Genomic DNA, 16,303 nt, shown 5'->3' on the forward strand with positions numbered 1-16,303 from the left:
GTACTTTTAAGAAGAGCAATCTTTAAATTCCCCCTCTAACCTATTTTTTGCTTTCTTACTTCACTTTGTATCCTTTCTCACCATCTAACGCCTTTGGGTATGTTCAGTTGGCCCAGAGGTATGTGGACAGGGGTGCAGAAGACCCAGGTACTCACACTGGGCCCTGGCCAGTTCTGCACCAGCCCCAAAGAAGGGCAGCCTGCTTGAAATTCCCACAAGGCTCCAGTCCCAGTTAGCAGGGCTGGCTTCATCCCCTACTGCCTTGGTTGAAACCTCAGTCTCATTTCTCCCATTTTCATTTCTTGTTCCCTTCCCACCTTTTTTTGTTTGCCTTTTTCTTTTCCCTTTCTTCCTTCCTAATCCCATCATCCTTCAATTTCTTCCTCCTTCTATTTCCTCTTCATCTGGAAGAAGATACCATGTAAAATTTAATTTGTACGCACAACATAATGTGTACTTTATAATAACTAAGTTAAGCATATGCATATGCATCATAAAAGTTTAACCAAGCCAAGAAAAACAACAACCAGTAAAAAGGAAAAGAAAAATTCTGGGAAGCACTAATGATAATGTCTTTTTTAAATCTGAATTTATGAAAGATAGAGGTTGCCTATATTACCTCCCACCCGTGGCTATTTAATTTTTTTTTTTTTTACTAAGCCAATTCATGATAAATACACTAATGTTTAACAATATGGTACAAAAGAGGACATAAAAAGAACATGGACAGAAAGCTTAGGTGCATTATTTAAGGAGGATTAAGGACTTAAGTCTCTTCTGGATTTGGTTCAGAAAGGGGGGGGGGGCTAATAATACTTGCCTAATTAAGTAGTGAGTGGGGTAGATTAAAGTGTTTGTAAACATTAATTAAAGATGCAGGGAGTTAGATGAGGCCAATGTGTTATTAGTGAAAAAGTTTTCTTCCCTTTAATCAGATGCCTCCTCCTGGGAAGGGCAAAGAAATGATATCAGGACTAAGGAATTAAGGCTCAGCCCTAAGTGTCGCCAGCGACTCAGTCATCCTTTGCCATCAACCACTTCCTTCCTTAGCTTTCTGTAAAATGGGGATAAGCACAAAGCACTCTGCAATACGAGTTTTTATCATATCTGCCATTTGAGTATATATCAAACCCTGCAATTAATAAAACCCCACAACTCTTGCTTTCTCCCTTCTAACAGAATTGTCCCACCCCATTAACTTCCACCAACATTAATTTCACTTCCACCAACTTACAAAAGCTTTCCACACCAGCTAATTACCTCAGTGGACACTTCCACGGTGATAAAGGAGAAACGGCACCGAGCAATAGGGTCAAAACCTCTTGGACACGTTTCTTCGCCCCTCTGAACCTCCGTTTTCCTCCTCTGTAAAATGGGGATGAGAAATCAGGCAGCTGTTCTAAGCATTTAATGAAATTATGTGTGTCTATTAAAAGCCTTGTCGGAGGCTAATAAGAATTTGATTCGTGATATTTATTATCGCTAAATATAAAATAACCTCTTAAAGCTGACTATAGGAGGAGGAAAAAAATGTTCCGTTTCATTCAGACTTTCAAATGCAAATCCCTATGATCCCTCTGTGTAATTCAGAGATGGGGCTGGGGATTCACTCAGATCGGACCAATTAAACCTGGCACCGACACCAACGACCTCTGCGGGAGGCAGCTGCCTGGCAGCACCGGCGCGGGGACTGGTCCCTTTAAATGTCCCGGGCACGCGCCCTGTGAGTTTGGAGAGCGGGACAGCCAAGACCCGGGTGGGAGCGCGTACGAGCACGCGTGGCGGCGCGGCGCAGAGCGCGCAGCCGGGTGTGCGCGGAAGCGAGCGCCCTGCCGGGAGCGCGCGGCAGAGGGCGCGCATGAGCGCGCGCGCGGCGGGACGGCCCGGGATGGTCCGCGAGGTGCGCGCGAGCAGAAGGGCGAGCGGGTGGCGCGGGCGCTCGGCTCCCGGTCCGCCGTCAGGGTGGGCTCCTGCGGTCTCCGGGGAGGGCGCTCCTGCCAGGTGAGTGCGGACTTCTTTATCCGGGACAGGGTGGGAGAGCGGGAGGGCGCCCTGGCAGCGGATCCCTTCGCCCCGCACGACGGTGAACCCGGCGGCGTTTGGAGCCGATCGCTGGAAGTCGGGGTTCGGGTGGGGCCCCAAGGGGAAGGGCGACCCCCTTTCCTAGTGAGCCAGCGGCTTGCTCTTCCCGCGGGTCGCTGCCGGTGCGGTCCTGGCAGGGATCTCTTTTAAAGCGCGTTCTTCAGTTCTTTCGCATCTCGTCCCTTGGAAGTTTGGAAAGACTCTGGCGCCATCCGAGGGGCTGTCGTCGGCCTGGTGGCCTCTCACCCAGGAAACTCGGGACCTCCCTCGGGATCCCGGGAGTAGGCGTGCGCCCGGCTCGGGGTCGGTGGGGAGGACGCGTGGCTTTCTGACTCCGAGGCTATCCTGGCGGGGGGGAGGCGCACGGTGGTCAATGGCACGTTTCTTGCTTTGCTCGCAGAGCGGTCCGGGGTTGTCCCAACACTCCTGCCCTGGCCCCACTGCCCTCCTCGGAGGAGCCGCAGCGGCTGTGCAACTCCCGGGCACTGTGTCCCTTCCGCCACAGGCAGGAGGGCAAGAGTCTCCTATTGGCAGGAGGTGGCCGAAGCCACCTGTTAAACTTGGGTCCCGCGCAAAGTGACCAGTGGATTTCCGTCCCCACCCCCGCTCCGCAGCCCCTGACCCCCAACAGGTAACTGAGTCACGCGGGAAACGTGTAGGAACTGCCTAGGAACGTGTAGGAGCTGGGGCGCGAGGGATTAAAAAAGAGAAGACTTTGTGGCTGATGTGGTGCAATTTAACAAAAGGCAATAAAACAGACTCCAGTATTTCTCCAAGGCTTTGAAAGTTTCCCAGTATTGTTTTACGGAGTCTAAATTTAAGCTTCTAGCTTTTTTTTTTTTTTTTTAAACCGCAGGAACTAACCTCAGAAAACATTTAACTCTTTGCCAGGACCCACTTGGTGCAAAACGAACACTCACAGGAAAGGAAAATGATTTTGTGCCTTTCCCCCTGCTAAATACAGTAGAACATTCAGGTCTGTTGCTGCAGACTGTAGGAAGAAGGTTCCTCTGGCTCTAATTTTCATTGAGAACTACTTTTTTTTTTTTTTTTTAATCTGTATTTCTGGAAGTTATAGAAACACCAAATCAGATATAAATGTAAGGTCACAGGAGAACCTAAGTTTATTAAAGATGCTTTTCTTTAAGCACTACATTCTTACTGCTCTAGCATGTTGAAAAAAGTCTGCCCTCAAAGCTCAGTGTCTGAATGTTAGATTGTTTTTCTAGGTGGAGGAGGTATTTTGGTTTATGAGACCAATGTGGAAATACAAACAAATGCTCTATTTATTTGGGATTGGGTGGGAAGGGTGGAAGTTGTCAAAAATCTCTCTTGCCAAACTTGACAGTATATGTATGGAATCTTGTGTATTTTCTTGCTCAGACCTGTAATGGCCATTTTTAAGGGACTGGGTATATGCCTTGGTAACATCACTACAGAGGTTTTTTTACATTTGGGAGTTGGTGATGGACAGGGAGGCCTGGCGTGCTGCGATTCATGGGGTCGCAAAGAGTCAGACACGACTGAGCGACTGAATTGAACTGAACTGAAGATATTGGATGCTGATAATTAAAAAGTAACACATTTTCTCTTTTAGTAGAAATCAGAAAGCCAAAGTCAGATTATTTAGAGAAGTCTGGAAAGAAGAAAGATGATTTTAAGAAAATATGAGGGCGTTTGGCTCCATGTTGACTCTCTTTGAGGCGGTGGGCAGGATTTGCCTGTTTTAGTGCAGGCCCTGGGCATTCATGGGGCTTCCCTGGTGGCTCAGAGGGTAAAGAATCTCTGCCTGCAATGAGGGAGACCCGGGTTCGATCCCTGGGTTGGGAAGATACCCTGGAGAAGCGAATGGCTGCCCACTCCAGTATTCTTGCCTGGGAAACCCCATGGACAGAGGAGCCTGGCAGGCCACAGTCCATAGAGTCTCAGAGTCACAACTGAGTGAATAACACATTGGGTGATCATAAATTAATTCAGCAATATTTGCAAGCTTGTCTGACCACTTCCAATGTGCTGAGCGCTGAACTAGTCATGGGACACACCAGCACACCTAGATAACAGCCACTCGACCCGAACTGATTAAACCAGATCAAGTAAAGCCTTCATTGGGAGCTGAAGCTACACCTGGCCCTGGTTCCAAAGCTCTCAGACACCTTAGGAGCCTGTGGTTGGCACCCTCTGCTGATTGTCAAGATCATCTCAAATAACTCCAAGAGATAGAGCTGAGCCTTGAAGCCTGGGGGAGAGAGGGGAAAGGCTTGGGTGGAGCAGAGCTGAGAACAGGGCATCCTCTGGAACAAAAGTTCAAGTACATCTTACCCACTCGGCTGCCAGTGGTACCGGGACATCCTAGGAGCATCCCAGAACCTGCGCCTTCGCTGGTAGAGGGCGGCTTTTCCTTTCAGTTTCCACTGCCCTCTCTGTGGCAGTGTTGGTGGCTTCACCGCTTCCTGCATGTTCTCAGGACTACGGGCTGGGCAGCTCTACCCCTGGGGCCCTGCAGCCTTCCTCGCTTGAATCTGAGTGGGTTCCGCTTCTGTTCACGTTAGTACAGTGGCGTCAGGACCGTGCAGTCCCCATAGCAGCCTCTGTAGAGAACCACCCTGAAGCTCCACTTCTCAGCAATGCTATTGTCCCCCTCTCAAACCTGCAGCATTAATCTTGAATCGTGTTTTGAGGAAGTAGGTGCTAGGTTTATAATCCATGCAGTCTGGATCCAAGGTAAAGAAATGTGTAGGGCAGAACATGCTGCCTTACTGAATAGAGATGTGATTGTTCCATACAAACTTGTATCTTCAGACTGGATGTTTCCAAATACCTACCACTCAAGACTTGGTTCTCTCTCTCTCTTTGATAGTGAAAACCATAGAACAGTGAATTTATCATTTTAGAGTGTACAGATCAATGACATTAAGTACATTCACACTATATGTGTTTGAGAAACATGTTTTCTTTCATTTTGTTCTGTAGAGGTCTACAGATATCCATTCAATGAACTTTATTGAAATCCGATTTTTTTGTTGTTGCTTGTTTCTTAGTTATATGTCTCTCTTCATATTAGTTAATACCTACAGTTGTAATGACGGAATGCTGTGCTGTGTGCTGTGCTCAGTCACGTCTGACTCTGTGACCCCATGAACTGGAGCCCGCCAAGCTTCTCTGGCCATGGAATTTTCCAAACAAGAATACTGGAGCAGGTTGCCATTTCCTACTCCAGTAAATGAACTTTATTAATTTCATCATTTCTCTCTAACTTTGTGTGTGCTTAACATGTCAATCGTCGAGAGAGGTGTATTGAAAGATCCCACTGTAATGGGGTCTTTGTTGATAGCTCCTTATATTTGAGCTAAAAATATTCTGAGACTATATGTACATACAACTTTCTATTTTAATTTCTAACTAGGCATCTGTACATTTATATTGTTAGACTTACACTGTCTAATAGGAATTGAATTTTTATTATCACGTAGTTACTTTTATCACTAGTGACGATTTTTGCCCTAAAGTCTATTTTGTCTGATGTGATATAGAAAGAAAGAAAGTGAAGTCGCTTAGTTGTGTCCGACTCTTTGTGACTCTGAGGACTATAGCCCTCCAGGCTCCTCTGTCCATGGAATTTTCCAGGCAAGAATACTGGCGTGGGTTGCCATTTCCTACTCCAGGGGATCTTCCCCACCCAGGGATCGAACCTGGGTCTCTTGCGTCTTCTGCAATGACGGGCAGATTCTATATTGCAGTATACTTGACATTCAATAAACTGGAGCACATCCACAGTGTTTTGCAGCCATCACCACTATCCAGTTCCAGAACTTTGTCATCACCGCAGAAGGAAAATCCATACCCGTTAAGCAGTCAGTCTCTACTTCCTCCCCTGTTCCAGCCCCTGGAAGCCCCTAACCTGTTTCTGCCTCTGTGGATTTGCCTTTTGGGATATTTCATACCAGTTGACTTATACAATGTATATCTGGCTTCTTTTACTTACAGTGCTCTCAGGATTCATCCATTTGTAGCATGAATCATTACTTCATTCCTTTTTGTGGCTGAGTAATATTCCCCTGAATGGATATATCATAGTTTACTTATTCATTATCAGCGTATGGACATTTGGGTAGTTTCCACCTTTTGCTTTGTGAGTAGTAAAGTTACAAGGAACTTCCAAACTGTTTTCCACGGTAGCTGCACCATTTAACATTCCCACTAGCAATGTTTGAGGATTCCAGTTTCTCCACATGCTCACCAACACTTGTTGTTTTCTGTGTTTTTGTTTTTACTGCCACCCCAGTGGTCATGAAGTGGTGTCTCTTTGTAGTGTTGATTTGCATTTCACTAATGACTAATAATGATGAGCATCTTTTCATGGACTTAGTGACCACTTCGAGATTTTCTTTGGAGAAAACTCTGTTCAAGGACTTGATTCTCTTTTGTATTAACTTTTCTATCACCAGCATCTTTCGAGTGAATAAGAGTAGGGTTTTTTTAATATATATTTATCTATTTATTTATTTGGCTGTGTCAGTCTTAGTTGAAGCATACCGGCTCTCTAGTTGTGGTGCGTGGGCTTAGTTGCCCTGCGGTATATGGGATCTTAGTTCCCTGACCAGGGATCCAACACAAGGTCCCAGAATCGGAAGGCAGATTCCTAACCACTGAACCACCAGGGAAGTCCCAAGAGTACTTACTTTTATAAGACGTGGTTTGTATAGTATGTTCCTTCTCAAACCCTCAAACCCTCATTCTGTTGTTTGGCTTCTTTTTCTTTTTTTTTTTTTTTCCGTTTTCTCTTTTTGGCTTCTGCTGCATCTCCCAGAAGCCTAGTTGTCTAGCTGGTACTTTGAAATATTTAACATTCTACCTATTCTAGTTATCTGAAGGCCTGGTCTGTTCATTCAGCAATATTTGTAGGCTGTTGGGGCATCTGCCACGTTCTGGTCACTGAACTGTCCCTGGAGATACAAACCTGCCACTCCTCAGACGCTTCTGTTTTAGATGTTTGCAGATTATATTTTATTTTACTTTCTTTTTTTCATTTGTTCCAAAAACTGTTACAATTAATTTTTATTGGAGTGCAGTTGCTCTACAACATTGCATTAGTTTCTGCTGTAATTTTTTTTTAAATCAATTAATAGAGCCTGGCACCGGGAAAAAGAACAGTACTTAATTCTCTCCACCAAAGGTTTCAGCACCAAATAGCTGTGTAACCGTCGGGTTCACCACTTTACCTTTGTGGACCCCAGTTTCCTGGTCTGTGAGCCTGGGGGGCAGGACTAAGCGACTTCTCTGGTGCTCTCAGACCTTGAAACTGGAGATGATACACTCAGGCTTCACCATAGCTCTCCCCTACAAACCTAATTCTCTGAGTGTCTGTAAAATAGCTCTTTTTGTATAGCTCACTTCAAGGAATTGTCTTGTGTGGAAAGACAAAAGATGGCTCTGTTCTTGTATACTCAACAGGTGAGTTTGGTCAGTTGCTATTTTCCACAATGGCACATTTGGCATTTTCTGTGAAGATCCCCAGGGTTCGAAGTGCTTTCATGAACACTCAAGTTCCTTCTGTGCAGGGCATACCTGGGAATGCAGATAGATGTCAGTGAATACGGTCCCAGCCTTCGAGAAACTTGTGATCTAGTGAGAGTGATACAGGTGTCAAGTGGGAGTCCATCTCAGAGGCCCATGCGTCTTTTGGAAGCAGAGGTCAGAGGTACCGACCTTTCAGGAGGTAGTGTTGGCGCCAGGCCAACAAGGGCAGGACAGTGGGTTGTCCGAATGGTGAGCCATGGCTTTACTCATCGTGCCGAAGAGTTTAGCCTTGAGTTTGGGGGCACGAACCATGGACAGGTCATGAGTGGCCAGGTTCTGCAGTGGAGGAGAGGTTTGTATGTACACTGAGGCAGTAATCTGAAGTTGAGCGGGGTGCCAAGGGTTGAGGAAGGGAGGCTAGAAAGATGAAGGAGATAAGATGGTACAGAGAAGGGGATGTGCTGGAAACGTCTGATGTTGAGCAGAAGTTCTGGTGCAGAAAAAGTCTGAAAAGGCATTCCTCTAGAGTGGAAAGCTAAAGCCTAAATCCAGCTCTCTCTGACCTCGGTTTCCTCATGTGATTTTTCCCCCACACGCATCGAGAACCAGTGAATTTGTTGACTGAGCTCCTGCTGAGCTTCACTTCATCAATCAGGTTATAAAGTGTGCGATGTGAATCTGTTGTGTATTTTTTTCCCTCCCTGTTCATTCTTACTGTGAATGAATGTTGTGATTTCAGAGGTATTGTCTGAGGAGAAACATTTATTAAAAAAAAAAAAACACAACAAAACTCATAGTTCCAACCAGGCATGTAAAAGATCATTTTACACCAGGGCTCCCACACAGAACTCTGAGGAGCTAGGAATTGCAGGCTCATTTTCCTTATAAGCCAGAGACCTGTTTTAAATCCCTTCCACACAATTTGCAGGACGAAGAGAGGGAGTAGCGCTGAAACATACACACTACCATATGTAAAATAGACAGCCAGGCAGAATTTGCTGTGTGACGCGGGGAGCTCAGACCCTGCGCTCCGTGACTACCTGGAAGGGTGGGATGGGCCAGGGGGTGGGGAGAGGTTCAAGTGGGAGGGGACACGTGTATGCCTATGACTGATTCATGTTGATGTAAGGCTGAAACCAACACAATATTGTAAAGCAATTATCCTCCAATTAAAAATAAGTTAATTAAAAGGAAAAATATTTTAACATCAACGGGTGCTAAAGCCATACTGCAACGAGGACTGCATCTCAAGAACACTTTCCTTTTTTTACAGTGTTAATTGTCAATTCAGATCCAAAATCGTTAGGTTAACCATGGCTATTCAACTGTATTTTTGTTCTCACTGATGGTGTTGTTTTCTTATTTATTTATTTATGGCTCCGCCGGGTCTTCCTTGCTGCCCAGGGTTTTCTCTAGTTGCGGGAAGTGGGGGCTACTCTTCATTGCAGTGCTCGGGTTTCGCATTGCAGTGGCCACTTCTGTTGAGGAGCTCAGGCTCTAGGGCACGTAGGCTTCAGTAGTTGCAGCACACAGGGTTAGTTGCTCCGCTGCACCAGGGATCCTCCCAGGCCACAGATTGAACTCATGTCTCCTGCATTTCAAGAAGGATTCTTAACCACTGAGCCAACAGGGAAGCCCCAGCTATTTCTGACCTACGTCGGTGATTTGATCCACTAACTGTGGGCCAGACGTCTGACCCTTCCCTTCTCAAGCTCTGGAAGAATGTTGTCCGAGAACTTGAAAATTCACATAAAAATACAGTGTGTTTAAGACTGTATTCCCTAACTAATTCTCATGTCAGTCTTGTTTTCCAAAGCAGTGGGGAACCTGACAGCTTCAGTAGCCAAGAGGCCTTTGTCAAATTTTGAGTAATTTGAGTAATCATCGAATTCCAGTGCTGATTCATTCAAGGTGCCAAGTTTTTTCTCAGAGAGTTTGATAAGCAGTCCTTGAAATGCTGACATCAGTATCACCTTGACTGTTCATTAGAGTCCTCCAGTTTTTTCAACAAACATTTGGTTGTCCACATTTCTTTGTTTTATTTCCGTTTTTGTTTGTTTGGTTTTTTTTAACTGAAGCATTCAGGTGACACGTGGTAAAGAATCTGCCTGCCAAGGCAGGAGACAAAGGAAACAAGGGTTTGATGTCTGCTTCGGGAAGATCCTCTGGAGAAGGAAATGGAAACCCTCTCCAGTATTCTTTCCTGGAGAGTTCCATGGACAGAGGAGCCTGGCGGGCTACAGTCCATGGGGTTACAAAGAGCCGGACATGCCTGAGCACACACACAAATAGTTGATTTACAATGTTGTGTTAGTTTCAGGTGGACAACAAAGTGATTCAGTTATATCTACAAACACATATATCTGTTCTTTTTCGGATTCTTGTCCCTTATGTTACTACAAAATATTGAGTATAGTTCCCTGTGCTATACAGCAGGTCCTTGCCAATTCTATTTTATATTTGTTGTTGTTGTTGTTGAGTCACTACATCATGTCAGACTCTTTGCAATCCTATGGACTGTAGCCGGCCAGGCTTCTCTGTCCATGGAATTCTCCAGGCAGGAATACTGGAGTGGGTAGCCATTCCCATCTCCAGAGGATCTTCCCTACCCAGGGACTGAACCCAGGTCTCCTGCTTTGCTTCCCTGATAGCTCAGCTGGTAAAGAATCTGCCTGCAATGCAGGAGACCCCAGTTCGATTCCTGGGTCAGGAAGATCCACTGGAGAAGGGATAGGCTACCCACTCAAGTATTCTTGGGCTTCCCTAGTGGCTCAGCTGGTAAAGAATCTACCTGCAATGTGGGAGACCTGGGTTTGATCTCTGGGTTGGGAAGATCCCCTGGAGAAGAGAAAGGCTACCCACTCTAGTATTCTGGCCTGGAGAATTCCATGGGCTGAATAGTCCATGGAGTCCCAAAGAGTCAGACACAATTGAGCAACTTTCACACACTCCTGTATTGCAGACAGATTTTTTTTACTGCTGAGCCACCAGGGAAGCCTATTTCATATTGGTTATCCCCATTTCTTGAAAAAGTCCTGAAAGCCCCCTATCTTTTCCCCTCTGTTAAAACTGGGGTAGGAGCCTGTGCCCACAGGCCTGGATTTACAGGGAGGGAGTTGAGTGCTTTGTTCCTGGATTGCAGGGGGTGTCCAGGAAGAGTGCGGGCAGGAGGAAGCCTCTGGAGACACAGGCGCAGGGCTTGCAGAGAGGCTGGAGAAGACAGGGTTCAAAGCTGGACGCAGTGGATGGACCCAGCAGGAGGTCCTGCGGGAGTTCTGCTCCCCTCCGGTTTGGATTTAAATCTGTTCAACCTGAGATAAGACATGTAAACCAGGTCTTGGCTTCCGGTCTCACCAGGTGTTATAAATACCAGAGCTGGATGAACGTGCTCTCGGTCAGCTTTATTTTTGCTGCGAGGAGGAATGAAAAACTCAGCCAAGAATTTCTTTGAGCTTCTCAGGAGAAAGAAAAAGCATTATAAAGCAATAAGGCATACTTATTATGTCCAAGTAAGAAGTTCTACGTTTTAGCACCGTGGAGTAGCACACAGGGGCTGCTCTGGTAACATTTGCTGAATAAAGAGAAAGCACACAGGCTTGTTTAACCAAAAAAGAACAACTTAAGCTGGGATTTTTCCTTCGATCTTTTTTTTTTAATTTGTCAAACAATCCAGAAATGCAGTAGGCATATGTTTAGTTGCTCAGTCGTGTGCAACTCTTTGTGGCCTCTTGGACTTTCAACTTGCTAGGCTCCTCTGCCCATGGGATTTCCCAGGTAAGAATACTGGAGTGGGTTGCCATTCTCTTCTCCAGGGGATCTTCCCGACCCAGGGATTGAACCCAAGTCTCCAACACTGCAGGTGGATTCTTTCCATTTTAAAAAAATGAGCTAAAAATATCAAAAATTGAAGTGTCTACCTTTGCAGACATTTCATCAGATGAAGCTAGATTTTCCTCCTGTTGATTCTTTTATGGTTGCTTCTTCCTAGGTCATTACTTTTTGTCATTAGTAACGAAACTCAAATCTGGTTAAATTTGTTTTCTGGTGAAGATTTGTGTTGGGAGGATCTGATTTCTGCCTCCTCTGTTCAGTGGTAGTACACTGGGGTGGAAAGACTGCTCCCCTTGGGGCAGGTTAACCAGCCTACCTGGGTGAGGCCTCTGGTGTGAAAGTGTTTGCTTACATGTAGGTGAATCAATTACTTTCATGTGGCGTATGGCCTTAAGTAAATTAATTACTGCCTCCTATAAATAGTTGAAACTATTCACAATTGAGATGATCTGAAACCAACCTTGTTTTTCTACATTTTTCAGTAAGAGCTTTTTTTTTAATTAAAAAAAAAACAAACTCTAAATGAAAGCATGGAGATTCTTCTGGAGAAGTAAAACTGCCAGGCTTTGAAGTGCTTAATTGTCTTTAATACCCTTGAGTGCTAGTTAAGAGTTTAAGGTCCTAAGTTCTTACAGAGGACATTTTCAGAAGTAAGGAAAATGCCCAACTCAGAGAAAAAGCAAAACCGTAGGAAAAGGATGCTAAACCACTGACCACGTCAACGATTTAAAACTCCAGACAGAAGTAAGCCTCTGCCTGCAGCTCTCCCAGCAACTACCAGTCTCTGCCTGAGATTTTCCTTTGATGTTCTGTGCTAGGATCTAGTCTTAGTTTGCTAGTTGGCATAGTGAGTATTTTTGGAGGCATTCTTTTCTTTTCAAGGCTTTTGTTTTCTTGACATGGAGAAAGAGCCCATACTAAAGAATAGCTGCTGCTGCTGCTAAGTCGCTTCAGTCGTGTCCGACTCTGTGTGACCCCATAGACGGCAGCCCATCAGGCTCCCCCGTCCCTGGGATTCTCCAGGCAAGAACACTGGAGTGGGTTGCCATTTCCTTCTCCAATGCATGAAAGTGAAAGGTGAAAGTGAAGTCACTCAGTTGTGTCCGACTCTTAGTGACCCCATGGACTGCAGCCTACCAGGCTCCTCCATCCATGGGCTTTTCCAGGGAAGAGTACTGGAGTGGGGTGCCATTGCCTTCTCCAAAAGAATAGCTACTGCATATTTATTTTGCTTCCACTGTCTGTTTCTGTGGCAGCCCATTTTGAAATTTCGTGTTGGTCCTGGTCACACCTGTGGATGTACACATGGGTGCATGCATCCTGTAACTTGTCACGTGTTAATATCAGGAAGCATTACTGGCTTAGCATTTCCAGTGTTATTGCTGCCAGGCTTCTATCAGATCATCATTCATGCTTAAAGTTCTCCCCTCCTGCTTCACATTTGTCCTTGATTGAAATCTCTAGGTTGACTGGGAGTAATTTCTCCTAAATTTCAAGGCTTTGGTCTCTGAATATGACCGAGGAATGAAGGGTGATTACCGCAATGAGGTTAACGTGTCTGAAATGATTCTTACACATTTAACTTTTCCTTTAGGTCAAAGGTCCATTTTAAGGAAACTCTAATGGTTTTAGAGTTTTAAAATATAAATTCTGTGTTCATATCAGTACTATTTACAATAGCCAAGACATGGAAGCAACCCAGGTACTCATCAGGGAATGCATGCATTAAAAAGATGTGATGTATATACAATATAATATTACTCAGCCACAAAAAAAGAATGAAATACTGCCATTTGCAGCAATGTAAATGGACATAGAGAGTTTTGCCTAGTGAAATAAGACAAATACTATATATTGCTTATACATGGAATCTAAAAAATAATACAAATGCATATAAATACAGAAACAGACTCACAGACATAGAAAACAAACTTATGGTTATCAAAGGTGGGGGCAGGGACAAATTAGGGGTATGAGATTAAATACATAGAAACTATTATAGGATATAGTGTGTAGCACAGGGAATTATAGCCATTATTTTATAATAACCTATATGGAATTCTCCAGGCCAGAATACTGGAGTGGGTAGCCATTCCCTTCTCCAGGCGATCTTCCCAACCCAGGGATTGAACCCAGGTCTCCTGCATTGCAGGCAGATTCTTTACCAGCTGAGCTATCAAGGAAGCCCTTAATAACCTATAATGGAATATAATTTGCACAAAATACTGAATCACTATTCTGTACAGCTGAAGCTAACACAATACTGTAAAGCAACTATACTTCCATAAAAAATTTTAAAATAAAATATAAATTTTGCTTATATAATGAATGCTAAGTCAATAGTTTGGAACTAATATTTCCAAAATCCCTGGCTATAGTTTAAAAAGAGAGAGAGGGAGCTTTGCCCGCAAGTCTAGTCTAACTGACGAAGAAGAATTACATGCATAATGACATCTGATGTGTGAGTTGTATCCAAGGGACAAAGGTGGCATTGCATGGTTAACAAGTGGTGGGAGATGAGCAGTCGGTGGGAGGAGAGAGCGGTGGAGAGAGCGGTGACTAGCAACTTCCAGAAGGAAGGAAGGGTGGACGAGGCTTGCCATCGTTTCTGAGCCAGGCTTTGAAGATGGGGAGGAGAGTGACAGGAGGCAATCCAGACGTGGCTCAGAGCGTTAGGGAGACCAGGCTGGATAAAAGGGTTCGTATCGTGGAAAACAGGTTTGAAGAGATAAAGTTAGGCCGATTCCAGAGACACTTGAAAGCCCTGGGTCTTGCAGGTCAGCTCTTTGGCAGGATTGGTTAGGAAAACGAAAACTGCCAACTTTGACAGGCCTGTGGTCCCAAAAGGAGTCCAGGATTTCAGAAAGGTTAATTAGGTCCATGCAACTCACTGGTGAACGTTGCATTGAGTCTTTGTTTTATTTTTAACAAAGTTTTGAGAGCATAAAACTTGGAGGAAAATGAATTTCAGGACCCCAAAAGTACTTTGGCCAACCTGCCAGGTCAGTTCTGTATGTTTGTGTCTAAATGTGCATTTTTGGTACCTTGGGGGGTGGTTGTGGGGGGCATGCAGAAACTGTCCTTTATGTGTGAAATGGGAGACAGGATGGAGCTGTGTTGCACTATCAGATGTGTTGTGATAACCAGAGCATGATAGTTTCTGTGGAGTTCGTCTGTAAATTACTAGGGGGAGAAATGAGATGATTATTTATAGCCTAAGAATTCTATTAAAGCCCTAATTAAGTTGAATAGTAGAAAAGAAAGAATATCAGGACTCTGTTTCCTTTTAATTTATGGACTGGGCTAATAAAACAATCAAAAGAGTCGATATCAATCACAGCTTCATCTTCTAGGTTATTTCTCATTATAAAACTCATTTTTGTTACTGCACATCACCGCCGTAAAACTAGGAATGAGCACAGAAACAGAAAGTATAGGAAACCATAAAATAGGATTCCTGTCATCTTTGAGTAACTCAGAGCATGTTAGGACAGATGAAGATTGTTAAGAACTGCCAGCATTGGGATGACCCTGGTCCAGTAGCTAAGACTCTGTGCTCCCAATGCAGGAGGTCCGGGTTTGATCCCTGGTCAGGGAACTAGATCCCACATGCCGCAACTAAAGATGCCACGTGCTGCAACTAAGACTTGGTGCAGCCAAAATAAAAATATTAAAAAAAAAAAAAACTGCCAGCACTAAGGCTAACAATGTCTCTTGTGTATATTCAGACTATATTATCTCAGAGTGTATACCTTCCATGTAATATGACTCTTATCTTTACTTGCACCCACTGCTTAACCAGAGGAAAAGCCCATACCTGGTAATGATCTACGGTGGCTCAGAAACAGTTTCCACTGTGAAGCTCCTGCATTTTTAATGTCCCTGAAGGTCAAGAAGAACTTATCTTTTTGGAAGCAGGTTGGCTGTTAAATCATTATATTGGGATTTCTCAGGATATAGCCTTCAAGGTAATTTCTATCCTCAGATTGTTTTTCTAGATTTGGGAACAAAACTTCCCAATGTTCCTGTGAGTGGAGAATGAGATGAAAGAGCGGGATGTGGGTTTGCACATGGATCCGGCCTGCCCTGGGAAGTGGGGGTGTTTTTAAGGAGCTCGTTTCTCCCTCTTTTCCCAGCCGAGGCTGTGCTTCTGCCGACTGTACCTCGGCTCTGGAAGTTCACAGTGGGGTCTGGACAGGGGTTGGGGGTCTCTAAGCCTGGATCACAGTCCACGGGTTCAGAGCCCCAAGACCCAACCCAGATCTTTTGTGAAGAGTTTGCCTTGGCAGCGAGTCGGAGCGGTTCTCATTTTAGAGTTGTTACACAGTCGTGCTAAGCAAAATTAGTTCCACACCACTTGGTTAAGGAGGATCACTTTCCCCTTCATGTTCGGAACTGCAAAGACAATAATCACCCTTGTGATTCCGTTTAGCTTGTCTGCAGGGAATCTTAAGTCTCAGAAGAAGTTGATCCCCTCCCCCCACCCCAGTGGGACAAAGCCTAGTAGTTGAATGGAAGGGAACTCATCTGTTTGTTCCAGTTTAGATTCTTTAGTAAGCTGGGTCTGGTCAGCCTTTGTCTGGCTAATTTCGAGCTAAGTTGTGATCCAAGAAAAGTTTAAATTTAGGGTTTCTCCCTCCAAGTAAAGCCAGGCTGTCTTCAGCATTTCCTTTCGAGACTGTCCCCAGGTTTCTTGACTGTGGATGTCTCCTTTGCTTCTCTCACTAAATCCAAACTCATCTGTCCTGTATCACCTCCTGAGCCACTGGGCCTTGCAGAGTTTCCCGAGTTTCCCAGGAAAAGTCATTGTTCCTCAAATCTCTAGGGAACCTGGTCGAAGAACTAACATCCCACATGTCATGTGCCAGCTAAG

General features: G+C 44.8%; 1 protein-coding gene across 2 annotated transcripts in view; it reads left to right on the forward strand.

Annotated features, from left to right (window-relative positions):
- The first annotated feature begins 1,865 nt into the window (after positions 1–1,865).
- Positions 1,866–16,303, forward strand: part of PROSER2 (proline and serine rich 2) — a 42,621-nt gene continuing 28,183 nt past the window's right edge. The window contains exon 1 of one of the 2 annotated variants that reach the window (XM_055543566.1): positions 1,866–2,001. The gene's annotated coding sequence lies outside the window, so the exon portion shown is untranslated. Of the gene's footprint in view, positions 2,002–10,439; positions 11,374–16,303 lie in introns of those variants that run through there. The other variant, XM_055543565.1, reaches the window with a different exon arrangement.

The sequence above is a fragment of the Bubalus kerabau genome, chromosome 13 (genome assembly GCF_029407905.1).
Source record: "Bubalus kerabau isolate K-KA32 ecotype Philippines breed swamp buffalo chromosome 13, PCC_UOA_SB_1v2, whole genome shotgun sequence".
In the NCBI taxonomy this organism is placed as follows: Eukaryota; Metazoa; Chordata; class Mammalia; order Artiodactyla; family Bovidae; genus Bubalus; species Bubalus kerabau.